This window comes from Bidens hawaiensis, unplaced genomic scaffold, assembly GCF_021521415.1.
Source record: "Bidens hawaiensis isolate Kalapana, Puna unplaced genomic scaffold, B.hawaiensis_p1.1 tig00026004_1, whole genome shotgun sequence".
Lineage (NCBI taxonomy): Eukaryota > Viridiplantae > Streptophyta > Magnoliopsida > Asterales > Asteraceae > Bidens > Bidens hawaiensis.
The window spans coordinates 19,237-46,455 of record NW_027494183.1 but is presented as its reverse complement, the minus strand read 5'-3'; the positions used below and the strand labels follow the sequence as shown (position 1 = coordinate 46,455).

The 27,219-nt window shown below is 38.3% G+C and overlaps 1 pseudogene across 1 annotated transcript; it reads left to right on the top strand.

Annotated features, from left to right (window-relative positions):
- The first annotated feature begins 8,300 nt into the window (after positions 1-8,300).
- LOC143572742 (phosphoribosylamine--glycine ligase-like) lies at positions 8,301-14,268 on the top strand (annotated as a pseudogene). The gene is made up of 5 exons (XR_013142314.1): positions 8,301-8,456; positions 10,210-10,455; positions 10,532-10,905; positions 11,897-12,427; positions 13,817-14,268. The product of XR_013142314.1 is annotated as a phosphoribosylamine--glycine ligase-like (transcript).
- Positions 14,269-27,219: the final 12,951 nt, after the last annotated feature.

Sequence of the window (27,219 nt, the reverse complement as noted above, 5' to 3'; positions counted from 1 at the left end):
GAGGTTACAAACCTACCCGCTTCACACCCAAAGATCAAGCAGAAAAGTTGGGAATTTCTGCGTGACATCAGGAAAACCGCGGGATGAATCACCACGGAAAACCGAAAAACTAAACCCTTTTCAAAACCCCTTGCTAAGTCCAAAAGTTCACCTCACTTATTAATAATTCATGAGAAGAACATTGGACTGGGGGGACTTGAAGAGGTAGGTCCCAGCAGAGCCCAGTTGGACCCGCAAGACTCACCTTAAACAGGGACGTCTGCGCAATGACCAACTGCTCCAGCAGGACCCACCATGCTCAAAGAACCTTACGCGCAGTACGCCAGCTGTACCCGCAGGGAAAGCCTCCCAATGGTGAAGTACCCCGCCTGTTCCCGCAGCTGCGGATACAAGCCATCAGGGAAGGCTACCCGCACTAACAGCAAGGCTACACGCACAAGGCATTCGTTACTTCAGTTGTCACAAGATGGAATGAGCAAGGCTGGAATACTCCCGCCTAAATGAGCCAGTCCGTATGCTTCTGGAAGGTCTTTCGTACTATACCTAATAAGGTATCAGCGGAACAGACAGTTTGACCAGAGCAGCCCATGAACTAATCACAGGGTGACAGCTCACCGACAAGAATACGAGGAGGAGCACCCTCTAGTACTGTTTGTCACTATTAGCCGCTGCCTACTCACCAACCCTTACAATGGGACGTGCGCAGCCTACAGTTGGTGGAACAGTGCGTAGCCAGAAGTAAAGGAAGTGTATACAGCCGACCTTATTACTGTTGGCCGTAACCTATCCACCAACCAGCATGGCCTGTGCGTAGTCCATTGTTGGTAGAACAGGAATACTATTCAGCCGGCTGTACCTGCTTGGAAACCTACCTTCGGCTATAAATACTCCAACACCTTGGAATGGTAAGGACATCATCTGATATCTCAATCTTATCTAGCAATCTCTTAATATACACTTATATTCAGAGCAATCTAGTCTGATTCTCACGCCGGAGGGTGGTCACAAGGAGGAACCCCCCCTTCTCAGTGACGAGCTTACGGTGTCTGTTTTGCAGGTCTCCAGAAGAACAACCTTCTCTGCTAGACCTCATCCGTGGGAAACATTACTTAACCCCCAGATTATCTATAATCTGCCTGTGGGTTCACTTAGTGTTTCTTCATTTTGGAAGATGAAGTAGAGAGAGAGATGATGATAAAGTAGATCGGTTTTCTTGGATATCACTGAAATTTGAATTTTGAATATGATGAAAATGGAAGAGGGCCTAGAAAAACCCACCATGGATAAAACTTACAAAGAAAGCTTTGCAAACAGCACATGTGACAGCCCTCTACAAGGCCATGTGTAGTGGGGCTTGGGAAAATTTGAGCGACAATGGGCGCGAACACCTCCCCCCCCCCCCGCGATAAGTGGGCGAAAAGGGGCGGGGGCGGGATGTTGTTGTCGCCGAGATGTGAAGAAAATAATAATATTTTATTATACATGTTATAGAATATGGTTTTAAACATGTTGGGCGAAGGGGATGGGGGTGTTATTGTCGCCGGAAATTATGGCCGTCGCCGGATTGTGTCCACCGGAAAAACTCGCTAGGGGAAGGGGACGGGGCTGGGTTGGGAGATTTTATATTATTATTATTATTATTTACATTTTATACCCTAGACTTTTTAAATATTTATAAACTACTTTTAAACTTTATTTACTTTTAAACCTTGAACTTTGAAAGTGTACTAAACTTAGATAAAACTTTAAATACTTTAAAATCTTTGGTTTGTTTACGTTTATATACGTACAGTTTTAAACTTTGATTATTTTTTTGTATTGTTTACTTTATTTGTATTTTTATATGTATTTTGTTGTGGTGTGTTTTTTTATTATAATTTATTTTTATTATTGGTGTTTTTTTTAGTTTTATGTATTTATTTTAATACATATTTATTTAATTATTTAAATAAATTGGTTTTTATTTGATTAGTTTAATTATAAAAATATAATAATAAAAAAAGATACTGTGGGCCCAACTTGTAACCCCTACACCATTACACCCCAAAAACAAATTCGTCCCTTTGCTGACTAGGCGTCACGTGTCACAATTCGACCCCGTTCATAGCCCCTCCACCACGCATAGCCTAAATGACACATAAGCATATCACAATTCGATCCCGTTTATAGCCCCTCCACTACGCCTAAATGACACGTAAGAATGAGTGAGACGTGTGCACAAACCCTATATGGATGACACATGATAGGGAGATTAATGTTTATATTTGACAGAATTACAAATTTTGTCCTTTAAAATAAGACGAATTACGGTTCGTGTCCTTTTCTAAGTTTCCTTGCAGGTGGTGTACTTTAAACTTTTTTTTCCTACAAGTTTTGTCCTTTACGCTAACTGGGTTAGAAAAAGTCAGTTAAATCCCATCACGTGAGGCGCATGTGAGGGTAGTTTTGTCCTTTCATATATCTCTGCAACTAAACCCTTTATCAGTCTTCGCCCTCCCTTTCAATCGATTCAATTCCCCGGCGATTAAAAACCCGACAGTTAAACCCTAAACCCTCGTATCCGACTCGACTCAACAACCCGACAGTTAATACCTTAAATTGCACATCATTCTCAAAACTTAAAAACGTAAGATGGATGATCCTCCTCCTCATCGATTCTACATTCGTGAAGCTGATGAACAATCAAATGCTGATGCGTTTTATGGTAAGTTAAAACTTTAGGGTTTATAATTGGGTTTATTTAACTAACAGCTGTTTAATCTTGTTTGTGTAGTAAATAATCCACATTTGTTCACGATCAAGATGCACCATGGTGGCAGTTTCACTAAATTTCCTGGACGGGTTTATAAAAGAGCCGTTATCCATTTTGTTGACATGCTAGATATTGACAAGTTTTCAGTTCACGAGCTTGATCGAATCTTGCTTGAATTATCCTATCCTACAGATAAGGTTAGATTCTACCATTATGTAGTACCGGGTTCAGAATTGGATTGGGGGCTTAGAGCTTTGGGAAGTGATGATGATGTTAGGGGATTTGCTAAGTATATTGGAGCATTTAATCAGTTAATGAATGTGTATGTTGAGCATGAGTTCACCTCTGTACACACATACTTCTGCTCACCCTCAAAGTTTACCATTGAAGAGATAACAAATGAGGAGTTTCTTGCAAGTGAGGTCGTACTAGATAAAGCAAACTCAGTTAAGAAAAGGTTGTTGTTGGAATGGCAAGATAGCACAAATGAGGTTGTTGTTCAAAAGGTAGTTGTGGAACAAGACAAACATGATGCAATGTGAATGTTCAAGAAGAGAATAATGTTGGTGTTGTTGAACAACAAGACCAGATTGATATATGTCATGAGGATCCAGAATTTGAACCTATGTTTGGAGAGGATGCTTTTGGTGTGCAACCTACAAATGTGGTGGAGATTGATTACAATGGTGATGTAGATGGAGGTGGGGATGGAGGTGGATATGGTGTGCAACCTACAAATGAGGCGGATATGGATTACAATGGAGGTAGGGATGGAGGTGGATATGGTGTGCAGCCTACAAATGAGGTGGATATGGATTACAATGGAGGTGGGGATGGAGGTGGATATGGTGTGCAGCCTACAAATGAGGTGGATATGGATTACAATGGAGGTGGGGATGGAGGTGGGGATGAAGATAGTGAAGATTCTTCAATTTCAGATGAAGAAAGTGGAGATGAGTCTTCAAGTTCAGATGAAAGTGGAACTGATGATAGTAGGGATTCTAACTATGAAATGAGAGATGAGAGTTCTGATGATGATGAACATCTAGAGGGTTGTCCAGTTAAGAAACCAAAGAATGTGAAGAAATCTAAGAACAAAAAGAAATCTAAAAATGTTAAGAAAACTAGGGATGGTGATGAAGATTCAGAAAGTGATTCAGATAGTGACTTCAACTATAAAGATGGTGAAACACATGATGTAGATGTAGATATAAGGGATTTCAGACTGCATACTGATTTTGAAGTTGAACAGCAGGATGCAAATTGTAGTTTAGAGGTTTTGGACATAGAAATGGATGATGTGATGTTGGATAATGATAGGATGTATAATGAGAAACAAAGAAATGAGGGGGGCATGGATTATCTTTTCCATGTGGGACAAGTTTTTGGTACAAAAGCAGAGGTGAAGGATATGATCAAGGCACATGCAGTTGAAACAAGAAGACAAATTAGGATAAGAAAAGATGATTTGGTAAGGGTCAGGGCTGTGTGTGAAGGAGATATGGAAGATGGGTCCCACATGCAGGGGGTTGGATCTAGCAGTGCTAATAAAGATGAGGGACCAGTCCAGAAAAGTATTGGGGGTAGGGGAAAAAGGAAATACCCACTTGCTATTAGATGCCCTTGGGTACTGTTGTTGTCATACCAAAAGAGAACAGCTTCATGGAAAATTACAAGGTTGATAAATGAACATAAATGCCTTCAATCTAGGGAAATTTATGCTTGCACAGCCGGGTTCCTCTCAAACCATTTGGTTACTGATCTTCAAGATGACCCAAAGCTGAAAGTAAAATCCATCAAAGAAAGGTTTCAAAGGAGGTTTGAAGTTGGTGTGTCTGAGATGAAAGCTTATAAGGCAAAGATGTTGGCCAGGGAACATATAATTGGAAACTTCAGAGGCCAATATGGGTTATTGAGGGATTATATTGAAGAGTTGAAGAGGACTAATCCAGATACAACAGTGAAGCTTGAATTAGAAGAATGCTCAGATCCAACATCTGAGACAAGACAATTCAAGAGGATATACATCTGTTTGGGGTCTTTGAAAAAGGGGTTCAAAGCAATAGGTAGGGATTTGTTGGGACTGGATGGGGCTTTCCTTAAAAGTGCTTGGCCTGGTCAACTTTTAACAGTAGTTGCTCTAGATCCAAACAATGGATACTACCCTGTTGCATATGCTGTAGTTGAAGCTGAAACATTGAACTCTTGGGAATGGTTCTTGGAATGCCTTGGTGATGACTTGGATATAAACAACAGATCCAAGTTTACCTTTATGAGTGACAGGCAAAAGGGTCTTATACAGGCTGTAGATAAGTTGTTTCCTTCTGCAGAGCATAGGTTTTGTGTGAGGCACATTGAAGATAACCTAAGATCACTCTTCAAAGGAAAGCTTTTAAGGGATGCTCTTTGGAAGCTGGCTAGATGTACATCACCTACACAATATGAGAGAGAGATGAACAACCAAAAAACTTGAACAAAAGGTGTCATCTTTGGGTATCTAAGATCCCACCAGAAACATGGTCAAGGTCACACTTCTCTGGTAAGTTTTTAATTTTGTATCCTTTATTCTCTCATAACTTTCAAGTTTTGTCCTTTATATGTTGTGTTTTGTTATAATAGGTAGAGCAATGTCTGATGTGTTGACCAACAACATGTGTGAATGTTTCAATTCAAAGCTGGTAGATGGAAGGGACAAGCCTATTATCACATTGCTGGAATACATCAGAGAATATGTGATGAGGAAGATTGTTACTGTGTTGAAGGTAATTGATAGGTCATCAGGGTTACTAACACCATATGCTACACAAATTATGGAGTCAGTGAAGAAGGAAGCAAGCAGGTGAGTTGTATGTAAATATTTACTTGTCTTGTAAATGATGTGAATGGTTTACATATTTGGATGATAGGTACTCTGTGCATTGGAATGGTGAGGATCATTATCAGGTAACAGGTCCATATGGTGATCAGTGTGTAGTGAACATGAGCACAAGTACATGTGCATGTAGGAGATGGGAGATAACTGGGATACCTTGTAGACATGTGGTGGCATGTATTTGGGTGAAGGGTGCACATGACAGATCTGTTGGCAGGCCAGAAACATTTGTCAAACCAATTTACACAATGGATAGGTGGAAGGCAGTGTATAGCTACAAGGTGTATCCCATCAATGGTATGAGTATATGGCCCACATCACAAGTCCCAATCCAGATCACAGCTCCTAAATTAAAAAAGCAAACTGGAAGGCCAAAGAAATCAAGGAAAAAGTCAGCAGTGGAAAGAGAAGATGGTGGTTCAAGGAAAAAGTCAAAGGTTGATGCAAAGGGCAAGGGAAAGGCTGTGGAGGGTGAAGGTCAGAAAGTGAAGGCAGTGAGAAAGACAAAGCCAAAAGGATCAAACACTTGTGGGACATGTGGTCAAAAGGGTCACAACAAGAGATCATGCATGAAAAATCTTGCTGATTAATGTGCCTACTGTTTGACTGTTTTTGTAGTTTTTATGACTTTATGGTATGGATATTTTTAAGTTGTTAGACTTTTTTTGAAGTTTTTCATGGTATGGATGTATTAAGTTGTTGTTTGGACTAATGTTGCTTTATTTTGTTGACTTTAATATGGTTGATTAATGTTTAGTAGTTGTTAAATGACAAGTAGCTTTTAATATGGTTGTTCATTATTTAACTTGGTTGTTGTTTGCATTTATGGTTGTTGGTAATGGTTGTGCAGAACTGCAGATGGATCAGATGTTACTTATTTTAAGGGTTTGGACATATTTGCCCTTGGATCAGATTTTACATAATTTAATGGTTTGGCAGATGGATGTTTGTGCAGATGACTCATTCATCTTTTTGTGCATATGGATCTGCAGATGGATGGATCAGATGTTACTTATTTTAACGGTTTGGACATATTTGCCCTTGGATCAGATTTTACATAATTTAATGGTTTGGCAGATGGATGTTTGTGCAGATGACTCATTCATCTTTTTGTGCATATGGATCTGCAGATGGATGGATCAGATGTTACTTATTTTAAGGGTTAGGACATATTTGGCCTTGGATCAGATTTTACATAATTTAATGGTTTGGCAGATGGATGTTTGTGCAGATTACTCATTCATCTTTTTGTGCATATGGATCTGCAGATGGATGGATCAGATGTTACTTATTTTAAGGGTTTGGACATATTTGCCCTTGGATCAGATTTTACATAATTTAATGGTTTGGCAGTTTTTACTTATTTGCCATTGGATCAGATCAGATCATATTATGCAGTATTCATCTCTTGGTTTATGGTTTATGGATGTTGTAGATGGATGTGTAGATAGTGCACAATGTGCAGATTGTGCATGATGTGCAGATTCTGCATAATGTGTAGATTGTGCATAATGTGTAGATAGTGCACAATGTGCAGATTGTGCATCATGTGTAGATAGTGCACAATGTGCAGATTGTGTATAGAATCCATCCAAAAGTCCAAAATAAACTAACCAAAGATCCAAATTAAATCCAAAATAAACTGATGATACATTGCTTAGGGATCCAAAATTACATCCAAAATAAAGTTAAAATACATAATACTTAAACTGCATAAAGTCCTAAATTAACTAATAAAGTCAAAATACAAATAGTCAACAACTTCAAATTCAGTCAACTAGTTACATTTTCATGGCAATTACAATTGCAATGAAAATGATCCAACTAATGACCAATCTGTTCTTCATCTTCCTTGCTTGTTCTTTATAACTCTCTAAACTTTGTTCAACCATGTTTTTCGACTTCAATAAGCCCGGGATAATCTCCAATGCCCGTTCACACATTGGTGGGTCACGCCATCCAAGAAAGGGGCAATCCGATGTCTGGAAAAGAGGAGAAACATGAAGTATAAACAATTGACTGGAACTTAAATCGAATTACACACTTACCATGTCCGGACAAGAGAAAAACCGACGACCTGGATTTCTATCAGTCCATGAAGTTCGAACAACTGCTACCTTGCCACAAACACAGTAAGCCATCATCAATTGAGCCCTGGTATTTGAATTTCGCATCGAGCCCTAATTGATTGAAGCCCTAATCGTACCCTGATCGATTGAATGTGGGGTTGGGTTAAAAAGAGGGGGAAGACTGATAAAGGGTTTAGTTGCAGAGATATATGAAAGGACAAAACTACCCTCACATGCGCCTCACGTGATAGGATTTAACTGACTTTTTCTAACCCAGTTAGCGTAAAGGACAAAACTTGTAGGAAAAAAAGTTTAAAGTACACCGCCTGCAAGGAAACTTAGAAAAGGACACGAACCGTAATTCGTCTTATTTTAAAGGACAAAATTTGTAATTCTGTCTTTATATTTTAAAAAACCTTAACACTAACATAAAACCCTTGCCTCCATACAACTTATTCCAGCTGCCACCACCACACCAGCCGTCGCCGCCGCCGCCCTCCGGCCGCCGCCGCCTCCGGTGCCGCCTCCCACCAACCGCCGGTATTTATCCGGCCGTTTGAGCTGCTGTGCGCAGCTAGCAGCTGCTGTTCGCAGCTTGTTGCTGCTGTTCGTGGCTGTCTACAGTCGTCCGACACCACCCGCAGCCAGTGCTGCCGCCGAGCCGCCGTCGCCGTGTCACCGGAATCCGTGGAGGGTCTTGATTGTGTCCAAATCTAGTGCGGTTCGTTAAACCTTGGTGTTCTTCCCGGTTTCGATAACCGAGGTATATATAACTAAACTAGATCTATGGTTGTGGTTGTGTTTTATTTTCATCGTACTCGTATATTGTTGTAACCGGATCCAGGTTCGGGTTTCGGTTTATGGTTTGTTTTACTCATTTAATTATCCGCTGCGTTTTTAGTTCGTTTATATATATATATATATTAATATTTATTAATATTTATGAAACGAAATACTTACTAAAACGGGTTAAAATAGTTTAACCGTTTTTGTTCCGAACTAGGGGTGTGCATAATTAGGGCCGAACCGAAAAACCCGATAACCCGAACCGGAAAAGACCGAAACCCGGACCTGCAATATAAAATTCGGTTCTTGATCGGGTCATGTTTTCCCTGCAATTCGGTTTCGAGTCGGGTATCGGGCCAACACCATGGTTACCCGAATTTTTTAGGCTCGACTCGTATTTGTAAGAATATGTGTATCTCCTGGTGTTCCAAGACTCGGTGAGAGCTCATACGAAATTCAAAGACGTTGTCTATGGTAACTGGTGAAGAATATGAAGGAATTAAGAAATGGTGAAGAAGATGACTAAGGTGGTAACGTATAAGTGAAAATTGAAAAGTAATTAGTTTTTTATTGTTTTTTCTTGGGTTTGATGAGAAATAAAAAAGCAGAGTGTGCTTTTGTTTTTGTTTTTGTTTTCATTATATTTAATTAGAAAATACAATTTTGAAAAGACAAGACACAAATCAATAATAAAAGTAAAAGACACATGCAATTAAAGTTACTGACATTTGGTTAACTTTTTTTTCTCTTCTTCCTCATAACTCTGAAAATTATCTTCAAAATTTTTCCGAAACTCAAAAAGCTTACCACCACCATTTTCAAGCTTTTCAAGTGTCTTGGCAACTAGCATAAAGAGTTTGGATGCGGCCTTGAAGATGATAAGAGTTTCGAGCTACTCTGAATGATCCTTCTATACATATTCCAGTCGTTAACACCAGTGTAAACATCATCGGGTTTGGTTTTTAATGGCCTACATGAAGCACCGAACCCGACAAACCCGGTACCCGAAATTTATCTTAAGGTCCGATCATCGGTTCTCATATTGATTGGCCATCGGTCATCGGTCCGGGTCGGGTCTAACCCGGTTCGGTCCGGTTATCCTCATTTGCACACCAATCTGAACCACCGTTGAAACGCAACACGTACAACTGCGAATAGGACGTGGTATCATCTCTCCGCCCATCGGTATACCCCGTAACTTTCAAGAATTCGTTCATATTAGTACAAGCTTTCTGTTCTGTTCTTTGAATGCAACATAAGTTGAAGACATTTGTTGCTAGTTAGTTATGTACGAACAAGTTTTTATTTATTTGTTTCATCATGTTGCATGCCAGGTGTTCGATGATATAATGCCCCCGATGAAGAAATGGCTTCTTTACCTTCTTTTCTATTTTGTTTTTAATGTCATTCTTTCTGCTTGCAGTTATCCTGAAAAGTTACAGGGGTTTAGTTTTAAAATAAAGTTTTAGGTTAGTTTCAATTGGTTGCTTTTGAAATAATACCTACAATGAAGTTGTAAATTAGCCAACTTGATGCCCACAATTAGCACCTTGTATAATTTTTGTTTAGGTTTTTCTTTTTGACGCTGCTGAATGTGATTTTTTGACATAAACTTATTTTATTTTGATTATAACTTGTCCCAACCCAACCCAAACCAAATTGCTATTTCTGCTTTTATTCATCTTTTTTGCATGCTGTTCAACCTTAATATTTTGCTTCCGTTTGCATAGATTCTCCTTGACAAAGACTTAAAATGGCTTGCATTTCACATAATTTTGGAGCTTCCATCAAAACAGGCTGGTTGCCTGCGGCAGCCAATCAGAGGCAGCTTTCGAACAAGTTTGCTCAAATCTTCTTCCAGCAGCCCAGAAACTTCAAACCATCAAAGTTTTGTGGCTCCCAGTATTATAACCATTCAAATCGCCATCAATCGTTCACCATTTTCAACAGTGTTGCTTCAGATAATGGCATTTCTGGTGAGAACCTAACACAATAACTACAGTAATCAATAATTAATATCTCTTCTGATTGTCAGTGTTTTCTAATCTCCAGAAGAAAGAGTTTCTGTATTGGTGATTGGTGGTGGAGGAAGAGAACATTCGCTTTGTTACGCGTTGAAGCGGGCCCCATCCTGTGATGTCGTGTTCTGTGCTCCTGGAAATGCTGGCATTGCCAACTCGGGTGATGCCACGTGTATTGAAGATCTTGATGTGTTTGACAGCTCAGCAGTGATAGATTTTTGTAGGAAATGGGGAGTTGGGCTTGTCGTGGTAGGACCTGAAGCTCCCCTGGTTTCGGGTCTTACGAATGATCTTGTGAAAGTGGGCATTCATGCTTTTGGTCCTTCATCGGAAGCTGCTGCTTTGGAAGGTTCCAAGAATTTCATGAAGAGTATTTGTGATAAATACGGGATTCCAACTGCTAAGGTTTGCATTATTCTCGAATCACGCTGTATTATTCTTCTGATAAACTGATTATTTAGGGACTGGTTATCAGTGTAATACTAGCTGCAATAGAACTGATCGTCAAAGAGTATAATGAAATATCCAATAACTAGAACTTATTTACAAGAATGGGTGTTTTCATCATTATTTAAGTAAATGTCCTAATTAATCAGACTTTGCTGAACACAACACAACCAATCCAAACACGATCTCCTACAACCAGTTTTATTTCAGGTGCTTATATGGTTATAGGACTTTAGACGAGGTGAGCCAGGTGTGCTCAGGTTTGGATCGTTTATCTAAACGAGCTGAAATGTTGAGCTTGACCTCTGCTCGTACAAAGCTCAAGTCAACTCGTTTATTTTTTATAAAATGTTTAATTTTGTATTTTACAATTATTGGTATACATAAAAGAATAGAAAAGTATATTTTTACACATAATGCATAATTTATATATATTTAAATTTGGGTTATACTTTTGGGTTATAATTTATGTATATAAAATTGGGCTTTAGTTCAAACTAGCAATGTCTCACTTAAAAGTGCCTAACTGGTAGACCAACGAGCCGAGCTTACCTTGTCTTTTTGTCTTAACGAGCTAGGATGTTGGCTTGTAAAAAGCTCGAGTCAGCTCGTTTATTTATAAAAGTTAATTTTCTTTATTAATTTACACTGGTTGATATATATAAGAAAAATAAATAGTATTTTGACATCATGTTTGGACATAATGCATAATTGTTAAACCACAACATTTATAAATTATATATTAGAATTTGGGACTTTCGGTTATATTTTTGGGTTTCTATATTAAATATTGGGCTAAATTTTAAACAGGCCAGCTAAATGAGCTTAAAGAGCTTTCTACTTGGCTAGCACTCTGCTTGTTTAAATTCACACTATCTCTGTACGTTTGTTTCATTAGACTTCTAACAATATAGAATTGCTTTATCAACATAAACAAATTTTATTGCAGTATGAAACATTTACCGACCCATCAGCTGCAAAGAAGTACATCAAGGAACAAGGGGCTCCCATTGTAGTTAAAGCAGACGGGCTGGCAGCAGGGAAAGGTGTAATCGTTGCTACAACACTAGAACAAGCACTCGAAGCTGTGGACACGATTCTTGTAAACGGGTCATTCGGGAAAGCGGGTTCATCCATAATTATAGAGGAGTTTCTAGAAGGCGAAGAAGCCTCGTTTTTCGCACTTGTTGATGGTGAAAACGCGTTACCATTAGAATCTGCGCAGGACCATAAAAGGGTCGGTGATGGGGATACGGGTCCAAACACAGGTGGAATGGGTGCATACTGTCCTGCACCGGTTTTGACCCGAGAACTTGAGTCAATAGTCATGAGTTCCATTATAACTCCTACTGTGAAAGGGATGGCGAAAGAGGGATGCAAGTTTGTGGGAGTTTTGTATGCCGGACTTATGATTGAGAAGAAATCTGGATTACCAAAGTTAATCGAATATAACGTGCGGTTTGGTGACCCAGAGTGCCAGGTAAGCTAGGTTCTATTTTCAGTTTTTATTTAATATAAAAATTGTTTTATCTGATTATAGTGATTGAAAGTTTTTAGTAATGAGGTTTTAATCTTGATCTTGCAACTATTTATTTCTCAAATAATAGATTATCAGGTCTTACAGGCTGCATGAGGGAAAAGTAAAATTACTTATTTACCCCTCTGTTTAACATAATTTGAGCGTACTAAAGGTTAATTTCTAAAATATTCAGAATTCAGAATTTGACTCAAATCTGTTACGGGTCAAACAGGTTCAGGTCAATATGCAAATCGAGTTCAGGTCAAAAAAAGTTCTAAGAAAAATGTGCTTGGGTCAATACGGGCCTTTTTTAAAAGGATCAATTTGGTTCTGCTCAGAACATGATCGAGTCAATACAGGTTCTAAGCAAAATGAATTTTGGTCAAAACGAGTTATAAGCAAAATGAGTTTGGGCATAGTTATCAAATGCGATAAGCGCTCAAAAGCGTTGAGGTTGGGCCTAGCGCTTAGGCGATAAGCGCAAATAAAGCGCCCGATTTTAAAAAAAAAGCGCACATTAAAAAAACAATTTTTTTAACTAAAATAGAACATAAATTCATAAATTCATTCTTGAAAGCTATTATGTATGTATTAGAAAAATAATACTATTGTTCATATATAAAAATAAAAGCTATTATGTAATACGCATAAAAATTAAACAATAAGTTTAAAATTTTAAAATATAGAGATTAGAAAGCTAAAAAGATTCATAAAACCTTCAAATATTATTTTAATAGTTCAATAACAAATAGTTTTAAAATAAAAAAATTATTTAAATTAACCTCCTGTGGTTACTGTAGCACACTAGCAGTAGAGCTACAGTGCCCAGCTACAGTATTACTTTAAATATTAAACAAAATGAAGTTGCAGCTTTTCTATGCTTTAAAGTTTAAACCCATGTATAGAAAACGAGAACACAAAAAAGGCTCTCCTCCACCTCCTTCCAGGTAATTCTCCTTCATTTCAACCCGGAATTTACAGGTTTTAGCCGGAATCTGGCCGGAATTTTTAGATTTTAGCCGGAATATGGCCGGAAGCGCGCCTCGACCATCACCAGGCGCTCTACCTGCGCTGCGCCTTGAATTATCGTCTAGGCGTGCGCCCAGTGCGCTTTTAATAACTATGAGTTTGGGTCAATACAGGTCGTTTTAAAAAAAAAGGATCAATTTTGGTCAAAACGGGACCAGAATGAAGTCGGGTTAAGTTGAGAAAAACGTACGGAAATAGTAGTTATAAATAAATCATAAAGCAAACACCCTATACAAAGTTATAAAAATGTATTTCACATCACATAATCGCTTTCGAAACAGACATCCTAACACGTCCCCTAAACATTTCTATATGAACCAGGTGCTGATGGTTCGTTTGGAGTCTGGTCTGGCACAAGTCCTGCTGGCTGCTTGTAAAGGTGAGTTAAACTCAGTGAGTCTAGAATGGGCACCCGGTTCAGCCATGGTGGTGGTGATGGCTAGCAACCGGTACCCTGGAAGCTATGTAAAAGGAACCAAGATTCAAAACCTTGAAGAAGCTGAGGTGGCAGCACCAGGTGTCAAAATATTCCATATGCAGATGGTAATTACATTGCAACCGGTGGGCGGGTTTTGGGTGTTACCGCGAAGGGCATAGATCTTGAAGAAGCACGAGACCGCGCATACCGGGCCGTTGAAAAGATTAAATGGGACGGAGGCTTTTACCGGACTGATATTGGTTGGAGAGCGCTTCCCGTTAAGGAAAAAGCTTCAAAAGGTGAGGTATTGGTGTATTTATGGGTTCGCTTAAGTTAACCGGATCATGAAATGTCAAATGACATGAAAATCTACATGTCTTCCCCAAGATAAATATGAGCAATTTTTAGTCTTTCTAGTGTTGATGACAGCGATCTGATATTTATTATGTTTTCTTCGAAATAGGATCATAATGATTAGAATCTTTCTGATCATTTTCTTTTTAATTAGGATGTTCTGACCCACTAGCCGACCCAACCCGTTTTAGGTCGACACATGAGCCTAAGAAATTAACGCTAAGATTGAAAAAAGAAACAACACTGTTAGCTCCAGCTCTAGTCATTTGTATATTTAGCCAACATAACAAACAACTATTGAAATTTATGTGTATAGTTGAAATTGGAATAAAAAACATTAAAAATGAAGATGACACTCTAATCAAAAGTCGAATTGTTTTAAAAATAACATTCGTTTGATCCCTAAGTTGTAGTCGAATGAGAACCTAACATTGTTATGACACTCTAATTAAAAGTTATGGTTTAGCCAATGGAAGTATTCTCCGTTGACCATGCCCCGAAGAGATGTCAGGGTTTGAAGTATTAAGTTTTTTTTTTCTTATAGAGTGTGAAAACAGTCGTATGATTAGTTGACTTTGCAATAATGTCAAGTTTTGTCTTTGTTTGACAAAAAGTGACTCGAAATAAAAGTTACAAATTTATTAAACTTTGGTTTCAGTCAATGTTGTTTTGCCTTTTAATTGTATTATAAATATTCGTGAGGTGTAAACATTAAAGTCCGTGGCGAAATGGTAGCGTGTCTGACTCCAGATCAGAAGGTTGCGTGCTCGATTCACGTTGGGTTCAATTTCCCCACAACCATCCCATAATATGTTTTACATAATCATCTCAAATAAATGATCGGTTTAATGACAACACATATTAGAAATTCACCACTCAAAACTGTGATAATGATTTTTATTTGGATATCTTTTTCCCCATTCTTTCGGTTCACTTTTAATTAATGTATTAAGGTTCTATATAGATAATCAAGTAAACTCATTCTGGTGAGGGAAGACTTGTGAAGATGGTTAGGGGATACGTCCGGCTCGTATTCGGTTAACTTGGTAAGGAAGGCTTTGGTCTAGGGGTGGCAATCTTGAACCATGGATTGCCACCCCTAGACCAAAGTTTATATAAGTGAAGTTGGAATTTGGTGTCATACACATGTATATGTTATCCACATGTTTATAACAAACAATATTATATTTTGAGAACTTAAACCTAATTTAAAAACTATTCATTTATGTAGACGATATTAGAATATAACAAATTAAACACTAATCAAAACGACCAATAAACAAGACTAAATTGTGTTTACCTTAATATTTATGAAAGTAGTGTAGTCCATTTGTAATGGATATTGTTCACTTGAGAATTTGTACACTTCAAATAGCGTATGGTTTATACACCTTTTTAAATGTATCATGTCCAATCGTATGCCTTGACGCCTTAGTATGGAGAGTGCATTGTGTCCCTGCTGAAATTATTGAGAATAATGACATTTAGGTTTATAAATCATTGATTTCCATTGGGGGTTATAATTTTTAACTTGTTACTTGGCATTTTCTATTTCGTTGTCCAAGCAACCTTATCACTAGGGTGGTCACTTTTACCTGAAACCCGAAATTCAACCTGAGAAAACCCTTACCCGAATTCAAGCTAACCCTACCCGAGAAATCCGAACCTGGACCGAAGTAATTCGGGTTGGTTCTTGGGTCCAAATTCTAGGTCTTGGGTCAACCCGAAAAACCCGAATAAACTTTTAGTTTTAAAACCATATATAATTTTAGGTATAATAGGTTAAGCCTTAGTAGCCAACGCTATCAGAATTTAGTCCAAATTGACTGTTCTCATTCCACTTATTATGAATCGATTGTTTATTGTTTATTAATGTTTCAATTTATGACTAAAAGCAACTATAATCCAACACCCTGATCACGGCATACTGAAGACGATTATGTCTCTATTGTGTTTCTTATTGTTGAACTTTGTTAAATTATACTTTTTTAGGATTTTTTATCCGTTTATTTTTGTTTTGTTATTGGTTTATTTACATTACGAGTAAAGAATAATATATGACATTCAAATTTAGCCTTGTAATTTTTTTCTTAAGATACTTGAAACCCAATTAACTTAACCCGAAAAAACCCGAACCCGAAGAAACCATGGGAGATTTGAGTTGAGTTTCGGGTCTAGATTTAAAACTTTGAAACCCGAAGAACCCGACCCGAAACTCGAAAAACTAACCCGAAAAACATCCCTACTTACCACAACCAAACACTTGTTTTTTATTTGGTTTTCCATACTCAACTAATACCGAACCACATAACAAATTTAATCGAAATAAAATTCGTTAAACCAAACAACCTAAAATCATTATAGTACGTTAGTTTGCACAATCAAACCAAATGGTTAAATGGTTGGTTGAAAACAGTGAGGCATTTGATACAAACCCTTTTTGGTGAAAAAACGAAATGTGTGATAGGGCTGCTACGGTTTGAAACAACAACTCAATATCATGGAAATTATAATAACATTAATAATGATTTAACATCTAATTTGGGTCATGATATCATAAATGGTCTTTGGTTTTAAAACCATGAATTTTTAACTTTTTATATTAAGGGGGTGTTTGGGATTGCTTATTTTTACCAACTTATAACTTATTAACTTTTTACCAATCATAAATCTCGTATTTCCGGTAAAACTGATTAGTTTTTATATATAATTTGTTACTTTAGATCTCATCTTCATGTAAAATTTAAACTTTTTATATATAATTAAAAACTAGTTACCGGAAATTTAACAAAAGTGATTGGTACCTTGATTTTATGGACAAGAAACTGCAGAGAACGTATGATGGTGACTGGGCATACGCAAGTATGTTCGGTCGTTTTCAATTGCAGAAGAGGATAGAGTTGACTGGGCACTCCTTCTCCTTGGCCAATAGTGTTAAACTGGTAAGTTACCCACGCGCGTTGCGTGGAGGAACTCGGCAACTGAACCGAATGTCATAACGTGAATACACAAAAAAAGAATCACGGAAGATCATCTTGACATTAACAAAGAACAGTTTTTTTCTAAATTCTGATCATACGATGCCTACAACTTTTGTTTATACTAGCTATAAGCCCGCACGATGTTGCGGCGACGACAAAGTTTTAATCTTATCACGTAAATACATAATTAAATCTATTAATAAGCCTTAGAATGATCATTTAAAATCAACTTAAAAAACAAAAATTATGATCATATGGTCAAAGAAGGGTGGTTTGAGGAAAAAAAATTGATGAAGCCTAACCGCTAGATTAAAGGAAACATGTTTATTTATAGCGTATGCATTAAGTGTTTTACATAATCATCACAACTTGTACATTGATGCATAGTAAACTTGTATATTATAATTGTTAAGTCGATATTGAGCAAAATTATCAAAATGTCGACAAAAATATGTGCGTCGCAATGGCTTTTATATATCATAATATATCAGAAAAAATGGATATAGCAAGACTTTTAAATAAAGTTGTCAAATTACGGGTTAAAGATGAAGGGGGCAATCGCATAATAATTTTATGAATTTACAAAAGGTAATAAAAGTTGAATGTTAATTTTGTAACAAATTTAAATAAAATGGAAAGACACATGATATTTAATGTCCCAATGATCATTTTACCCATCTTTAAGCTTATACTATGTGATTTATAAGTAGTAAAACGATTAAAAGCAACACTCTTACTTTTTCCCATCACTCTTGTATTTTATAAAGGGTGCCCCTGCGATGTCGCGGGATATACGTGTAAACACAACATTAAACGCTTAACCGGTATTAGTACGCACCTAACCTCGCATTGACATGCGTGTAACCCAACAATAGTGTGTGTGTAACGCGACATCGAGCGTGTATCCCGTGTCGGTACACGCTTCACGCAACAGCTGTACATGCGCAATCCAGTGTCGGTACACACGTAACCGACCTCACCCAGACCTGAACCAAATTTAATTTTTATGTATCATGTGTTTTGTTCATAACCATTTTTGACCCATGACCCGAACCCACTCGACGGGGCCCGTTTCCCGGTCCTTACCGGTAATCACATAACACGTAAAGTTTTTAAAACTAAAAAAATATAGCAATATCATACTTAAATTAAAGAGTATAAAATGCTCGTTTTTATGGAGTATTGTTTTTTGGAAAAATATTAACGTGGAAAAATTTATAGCCATTTAAAAGTCGTAGGGTAGTTAATTTAGAATAAGGGGGTAAACGTGCAAATATTATATATATTAACAAAATGTGATTAAAATTAAAGGACTATACTTGTAAATATTTTTGAATTGTTTGTTAACTGTATAAGAGATTGAAAAGTCCATGTTACCCCTAAAATCTCATAATTTTATGCATTGTGTATTGTACATTGTGCATAATTGATTGGACCTCTTAAAATTTAAGAGGTTCTTCACTCACTCTTTATATATAGTTGAGATAATTGTAAATAAATGTGGTTATTTATTTGGTTGCTAGGTGAAGATATAATAGGGGTAACTCGTCTGAATTAAAAAAAATCAGAAAACTTTTTTGACGGAAAACATTTATTTGCGAATAATGCAGTTTCAACATACGTTGAATCCAAAAGAGACCATCACACAACGTGTTTCCTGAAGATATCGATAATGCCTCTGTTATAATCTGCAATATTTGTTAAAAGAGAGAGTATAAATTCTTGTATGTAAAAAATAATTTGAAAAACTATTTGAGAAATGTTCAAACTTTAAATATGTTTTCAAGGCATTAAATGAAAACAAATAATAAGACTTGTAACTATTTGAGAAATGTTCAAACTTTAAATATGTTTTCAAGGCATTAAATGGAAACAAATAATAAGACTTGTAATAATGTTATTTGTTGAAACTTCAAATAAATCTTTAATCTTAAAATAAACAGGTAGCATTTGGATGTCAAAACATACCATTACAAGTTTACAACTCAACAGATCGAACAATGTTCAAGTGCACATTCTAATCCTACAGGTAAGAAACTTCATCCATAAAATGATAGACCATATCAAGCTATAATTTTATATAAATCACCTTAAAATGACGAAGAGACAAATCCGCAAACAAAATGATTGGCGTCCTTGTTAAATGTGTTCAACATTTGTGGATAAGGGCGGTTCAGTTTTGATCTCATGAGGTGGCTTGGAGGAGATCAAGATAATAATTAAATTAATTATTATCATTATCTTTTAATATTTAGTATATCGTTTAAGTTTGTTTAATTTGAATTTGAGTTAGTTTGTATTTCAAATTACTAGTACGTATTGGAGTAGGAGACTTTTGGGGGCATTATATAAACCCCACTTGCCTTTGTTTATTTTATTGGTTTTTATGTCAAGTTTAATAAAGTTCTTTTTGTTAGTCAAAAGCAGAATTTGTGTGTTTGAGTTATACAACTTGTGGCCAATCAATCACCAATCAATCATGTTTGAGTTATACAACTTGTGGCCAATCAATCAGTAGCTTGCAACCAAAGGAGTTTGCATATTTTCTTTCTGTTCGTAAGGAAAGATTAACAACTGCTACCACGTGTTCTCGTTTCCGATTTGATTATCACTTGTGAAACGCTCTCTAGTTTAACAGTCCTAACTCCTAAGTGAACCGGGTAACCATACAGCAGCAATAAAAACTGCAAAAAGGGTACAATGATGTCAGATTGTCAAAAACACAATCACTCAAATCAGAACCTTGGCAACTCATTTAACTGATGTTAGTAAATATGTCATGTACTCTTAGGCTTAGGGGTGTGGGGGGCTCTAATGGGGGCGCGAGTGGGGGCTCCAGCCAATAATATTATGACGTGTGGCAGAGAGAGAAATTGGATAAGGGGGGTGTTGGAGCCCCCGGTGGAGCCCCTAGCCCTGGTGTGGAGGGGCTCCAGCGGATTTTTTTTTTATTTTTTTATAAATATATTCAAAAAACGTATTATTAAAAAAACTCATAAATTATTTAAAAAAACACACATTAATGAAAAAACACATTAATATCTAAAAATAAAATAAAAATAAAAGTACTAAAAAAAACATTATTCTTATTCTTCGGCTTGGTCTTCTTCGATCAACCTCTTTCGGATACGTTCCTTTTGCTTTTCCATTAGCATTTGATCGACCGGATTTAGGTTACTGAAGTCTCTAGTAAGGAAGTCCAAATCTCTCATTCGACTTTTTTCCTTTTTGTCATTAGAGACCACCTCCATGGTTTTGTTGAATTTATTGAGGGATTCAACAAGATTGGCGATGTTTACGGCTTCCCCCTCAGCCGGTTTTTTCCCCTTGGCGTCCCGTCCCAATGGCCGCCTCCTCGGCGGTGAAGACGTTTCCTCCCCCGCAATGTTTAGGTCGAATCCAACGCGGCAATCCGACCCGATTGAAGTGCTATACGCTCCGGACGAACTTGTTTTAGTCCGTTTCGGCCGTACTTCCGCATCAACGTCCGGCGCCACCAGCTCAACCCACTTGGAACACCTTTTCAACCTCTCCCACAACTTTACATCGTCCCACGTCTTCACCGTCCCATACCTCCGCAAACACTCCTGCTTCCACTCTTCGACAGTGAAATTGTAAACCGCCAAATCATCACTGCCACTTGGTCTCATACGACCGCTGTTCCTGTTGAAAAGATTAGTAAACAAGCCGACAAATTTTCGGATTTCGGACCACCGACCTGAAATCATATCGGGGTTCCACTCTGTACTCCCAACGAGCGTATAGAACGTCTCCCTAACCTTTGTCCAAAAAATCTTGCTCTTTTGGTAGTCGGCTGCAAAATGAATAAATAAATTTGTAAGTCATTTAACTTTTTTATTTAACTTTTTTATTAAAAATCATTTTTAAAAACGTTAAAACAATTACCGCAACGCCGATCCTCAGAAATGACTATCCAAGCCCGACACAAGGCTTCCTTCTCATCCGATGACCACGGAGTGGTTTTCCGTTTCGTCCTCGGAGTCGAAGCCGGTCCCGACCCGTCCGTTGCAACTTGTTTTTTCCGGTGGGCGCGTCTTCTTTGTCCCGTAGCTTCACCGTGTGATTCTTGTGTCTCCGGAACAACAAAGTTAGGAGACGGTTGTATGTTGGATGGTTGAAAGCCGGATGATTGTTGCGGCTCCGAATAAAACATCGGTTGGTGCGGTGACGACCATAAATCGTCGTCAATATAATCTGAATCTAGGTTTGGGTACCAATTTCCAGCCATGTTTTTAAAAAAAAGTTTGAAAGATGGGTTGATTTTGGGTTTTTTTTGAAGTTGTGGTAATTGTTTTATGTGAAATGGGTTATATATAGGAAGAATTTTTTTTTTATTAAATAAGAGCCCAACGGCTCATTTTAAATGTCCAACGGCTCTTTCACACAATCCCATGCACCTTTACGCCATACTGGTCCCGCGAACCACCTTGCGCCTGCTTTGTTTTTCGTGCTCGCGCCCCTCTCGCGCCCCGGTGGTGTGTTGCTCGCGCCTGGGGGCGCGAGCGGAGGGGCTCTCGCGCCCCCGTTAAAGCCCCACACCCCTCAGCCTTAGGCTGAGGGGTGTGGGGGGTTTTAATGGGGGCTTTAATGGGGGCTCCAACCAATAATATTATGACGTGTGGCAGAGAGAGAAACTGGATAAGGGGGGTGTTGGAGCCCTGGCCCCTGGTGTGGAGGGGCTCCAGCAGGGGCTCCAACGAAATTTTTTTTTATTTTTTTATAAATATATTCAAACAACGTATTATTAAAAAAACTCATAAATTATTAAAAAAAACACACATTAATAAAAAAACACATTAATATCTAAAAATAAAATAAAAATTAAATACTAAAAAAAACATTCTTCTTATTCTTCGGCTTGGTCTTCTTCGATCAACCTCTTTCGGATACGTTCCTTTTGCTTTTCCATTAGCATTTGATCGACCGGATTTAGGTTACTGAAGTCTCTAGTAAGAAAGTCCAAATCTCTCATTCGACTTTTTTCCTTTTTGTCATAAGAGACCACTTCCATGGTTTTGTTGAATTTATTGAGGGATTCAACAAGATTGGCGATGTTTACGGCTTCCCCCTCAGCCGGTTTTTTCCCCTTGGCGTCCTTTCCCAATGGCCACCTCCTCGGCGGTGAAGACGTTTCCTCCTCCGCAATGTTTAGGTCGAATCCAACGCGGCAATCCGACCCGGTTGAAGTGCTATACGCTCCAGACGAACTAGTTTTAGTCCGTTTCGGCCTTACTTCCGCATCAAAGTCCGGCGCCACCAGCTCAACCCACTTGGAACACCTTTTCAACCTCTCCCACAACTTTAAATCGTCCCACGTCTTCACCATCCCATACCTCCGCAAACACTCCTGCTTCCACTATTCGACCGTGAAATTGTAAACCGCCAAATCATCACTGCCACTTGGTCTCATAAGACCGCTGTTCCTGTTGAAAAGATTAGTAAACAAGCCGACAAATTTTCTGATTTCGGACCACCGACCCGAAATCATATCGGCGTTCCGCTCTGTACTCCCAACGAGCATGTAGAACGTCTCCCTAACCTTTGTCCAAAAAATCTTGCTCTTTTGGTAGTCGGCTGCAAAATGACTAAATAAATTAGATTTCCATTTAACTTTTTTATTTAAATTTTTTTATTAAAAATCATTTTTAAAAACGTTAAAACAATTACCGAAACGCCGATCCTCAGAAATGACTATCCAAGCTCGACACAAGGCTTCCTTCTCATCCGATGACCACAGAGTGGCTTTCCGTTTCGTCCTCAGAGTCGAAGCCGGCCCCGACCCGTCCGTTGCAACTTGTTTTTTCCGGTGGACGCGTCTTTTTGGTCCCGTAGCTTCACCGTGTGATTCTTGTGTCTCCGAAACAACAAAGTTAGGAGACGGTTGTGTGTTGGATGGTTGAAAGCCGGATGATTCTTGCGGCTCCGAATAAAACATCGGTTGGTGCGGTGACGACCATAAATCATCGTCAAGATAATCTGAATCAAGGTTTGGGAACCAATTTCCAGCCATTTTTTTTAAAAAAAGTTGAGAAGATGAATTGATTTTGGGTGAAGGTTTGAAGTTTTGGTATAAAAATGGGTGAAATGGGGTATAATTATATAGGATTTTTTTTTTTTGGTTTGTTCGGCTCCCAACGGTCAAAAAACCATCAAAAGTTGTGCAGCCCTCTCTCTTCTCCCGCTAACCGGGTCACGCCTGCCTTGTTTTTCGCGTTAGCGCCCCCGCTAGCGCCCTGGTGGTGTGGTGTTAGCGCCTGGGGGCGCGAGCGGAGGGGCTCTAGCGCCCCCGTTGAAGCCCCACACCCCTCAGTCTTATGCCTTCATTCACTCAGCTACCAAGGAAAATAATGACAAGAGAAAAGGAATTTGCTAACCCTCAAGACCTAAGTGAAGAACAGATTGATGATCCAAATAATGCCTTCATACAACAGGCCTGAATCATCTCAATCGGAAACCCTAGTTTGCCACTTCGCTCGTCTCAAACATCAACGGCCAAAAAGATGTACTTTACTATGCACCGTCTCCAAGGTTTTTGTTGCTGCTTCATCATCTTTCTGCCAGTGCAATACACCTGGTGGCTGGTATACACGCGTCAAGTAGATAAAAGGTTACTTGACAAAAAAAATCTAAATACTAAAAATTTCACTGAGAGGAATCAGCAAAGAAAAGAAAAGAAGGGTGTCAAGACATATAGAGAGAGGAACTAATGGTAACAAGCCAGACCAGATGATCTTCAAAGACATCCTTAACCAATCAGTTCCAGTCCCAAGGGCAGGTAAAACGAGGCCTCTTTCGCCATTCTTTCTGAATGATAAACTATTATTAGTTCAGTTCGGTAGAACACCGATGAGAGGATCTTTATGATCTCGGCTTATGATTCAATTGCCAGGGCTGCGCCTTTTCAATCAATCTCCGGCCGCTCCGCTATTGGTGCGAGCTGTCTTTGATTCTATCCTCTTTCTAAAAATGACAAAAGAGGATTAGTTTACCGGGAGTCAAACACGGGTATAGAACTATAGATAACCACGTGCTGACTTAAGTAAACCTAGAAACATTAATTTATATACTAAAAACAACACTTTATCAAAAACCATGTTTGTGGCGCCAAATTTGTCTCTTACTCTATATAGATAATTTCATTAAGAGTAAATTGTCGTTTTCGTTCTTGTGGTTTGACAAATAATACAAATTTAGTCTAAAAAGTTTATTTTTTTGCATCCACGTTTCCTAGTCTTTGCCAATTATATCCAAATCACTAACCCCATTAAATTTAATCGTTAAGTCAGGGGTAAACATGCATTTTCACTCTTTCTTTATTAAAATACTTATTTCAGTGAACTACGTTCGTCCATGTGGTGGTTCAAATATGCAGTTTTAGTCCATTAGTTTCAAATTTGAAATTTTCTTCCCTATGGTTTATTTCACTTGCAACTAAACCCGAATTTACTAATCCCGTTAAGTTTGGTCGTTAAACTCATCAGTGTGCCCTTCACGTGAGAGGCGGTTTTGTTCCTTCTTTTTTTCCTTTCCCCCCTATACAACACAACCTCTCACGTGAGTGGGCTTGCGAACTAGAACTGTGGTTTATTTGGGGAGAAAAACGACAAAAATGGTCATCACGTGTTGGGTACGCAAATGGGTTAATGTCACACCCCCGTCTAGGGCCTAGGAGCGTGACCTAACAGTTGGTATCGTAATTGTAAATAAATCAGAGTTGCGTTAGTTTGCGGAAGACTTATAAACTTTAAGGATCGAAAATGTAATTTATAAAAGACGGGATTATAAACACCCGTTTAAAGTTACAAAAGATTTATGTGTTTATATTTACAAACCACCATATTAAGTTTACAAAAGAAATCCGAGCCATCGGATATATAAGCACTTCGTCACTCCAAGTGCTAAACTTGTTCACCTGCAAAATGTAATAAAATACGTCAGCATCGAATGCTGGTGAACACGCTGACGCAAAATAATTCTTTTACTTAATTACCCCTCGAGACTACGCCTGTCTCGGCCCAACGTGGCTTAGGAATAATCAAGTCAAATAACACATTATAAACTAGAGCCTCTACGCTAGGTTACCTCACAAACACCGCAGCGTTTAACTTCATTAAGTACCCGTAAATATACACATACGGTCGTACTCTCTGCAGGATAGCGTCCTACGACCAAGGGTGGTGCGATCATGCCCATACATCGCATAGTACCACCTATGTAAGGATCCAGACATACGTATACCACAGCCTGAGGGCTAGGTTTATACCCATAGTTATAACGGTTTTAGGAACACATAGTTCCTTGTAAACGATTTCAGATAACAATTTTGACACATTTTGAAAACAAGTTTAAAAGTTTGGGGGCGTATTCACCTTATCTCTTTAGGATCGGCTTCACTCACCGTCCAAGGGTCATTCCCTTTCTTTATCTCGAACCTATAGTTACGAGTATAAATATTTGTTAGTCGGATACACGATCCGGCTTAAGACCTTTAGTCTTATATCTCAATCCTCGATTGAACCTCTAGTTCAATTCTTATTTACTTGAAAACCTCTTGTTTAAAAGTAAATTATAAACCTTTAGTATATATTAAAAACCCGACGTTTCTTCTTCTCCAAGAAACGTGATCATTTTATTTTATTATTTAAGAATACTCTTTATTCATTAATTAATATTTCATAACAAAGAATATTTACATATATACTTACACACATATATATGTTATCACAATATTCAACATCTTATCATTCATTCATTTCTTTGTTATGTTTTCTTTTCTTTTATCGAGGTATCGAGTATAACCTCGACTTAAGGCTTAAGCCTTGAATATAATATTGAATTATATTGAATTCGTTATTACGCCTAACCTTAATGGCGTACCGAAATCCTAGGGACTTGAGCAGCACTCCGACGCCGCTTTACTTTTCGATCGTCAAACGATTACACCAAACTTCAATACTCGTTGACACACTTATCGAGATTTATTGCCATTTCAACAACACCTTCTTGGTATGTGGGTGAAGGGTGGCACGTACTTCAAGAAAACGTTGTACACAAACGAAGGCTCGGGATACGTTTCTCAAGGAATTATGACACGTTTATCGTGGAAACGAGGCACGAATTTCGAGGTATTCTAGAGAGAGAGTAGAGAGAGGTGAGAGCGGTTTTGGTGTGCAGAAATGAGCTGCCCTTGGCCGCAATTTATAGACTTCAAATTGGCTCCCATCGCGGTACGCGATGGGTCCTTCAGCAGACCTATCGCGTACCGCGATATAGGTCTGCTGACACACAGCGTAGACCTGCCATGTGTCGACACGTAGCAGGCACCGCTCCAAGTGGCAACACGTGGCAGTAGTGTTGCCACGTGGTGACACGTGGCAGCACCTAGTGCCACCGTGTGCCACGCCACGTGGCACACGTGTCACACATTGTCAGACACCCCATCGCGGTATGCGATGGGTGTCTCTTCTGACTCATCGCGTAGCGCGATGGGTTAGGAAAACAGATTTTTCATTTTTTAACCCTCAAGTTTGGATTTTTGGCAATTTTAGTCCCTATACTTTGGAAAGTTGATACTTTGAACTCGAAATTTTCACGTTGTTGCAGTTAACGACCAGACTTAACGAGGTTAATATATTCAGGTTTAATTGGAAGTGAAATGAAACTACAAAGACGAAAATTGCAAACTTGAAACTATTGAACTAAAACCGCAGATTTGGACAAACCACAATGACGAAAACTGCATTTCGCTGGAATAAGTATAATGAATGAAACACTGAAAAGACATGTCTACCCCTGACTTAACGATTAAATTTAACGAGGCTAGTGATTTGGATGTAATTGACAAGAATTGGGAAACGTTGATGGTTTATATGAAAAAAATAAATTCTTTGGACTAAATTCGCATTATTTGCCAAACCACAAGGAATAAAATAGCACTTTACTCTTTCATT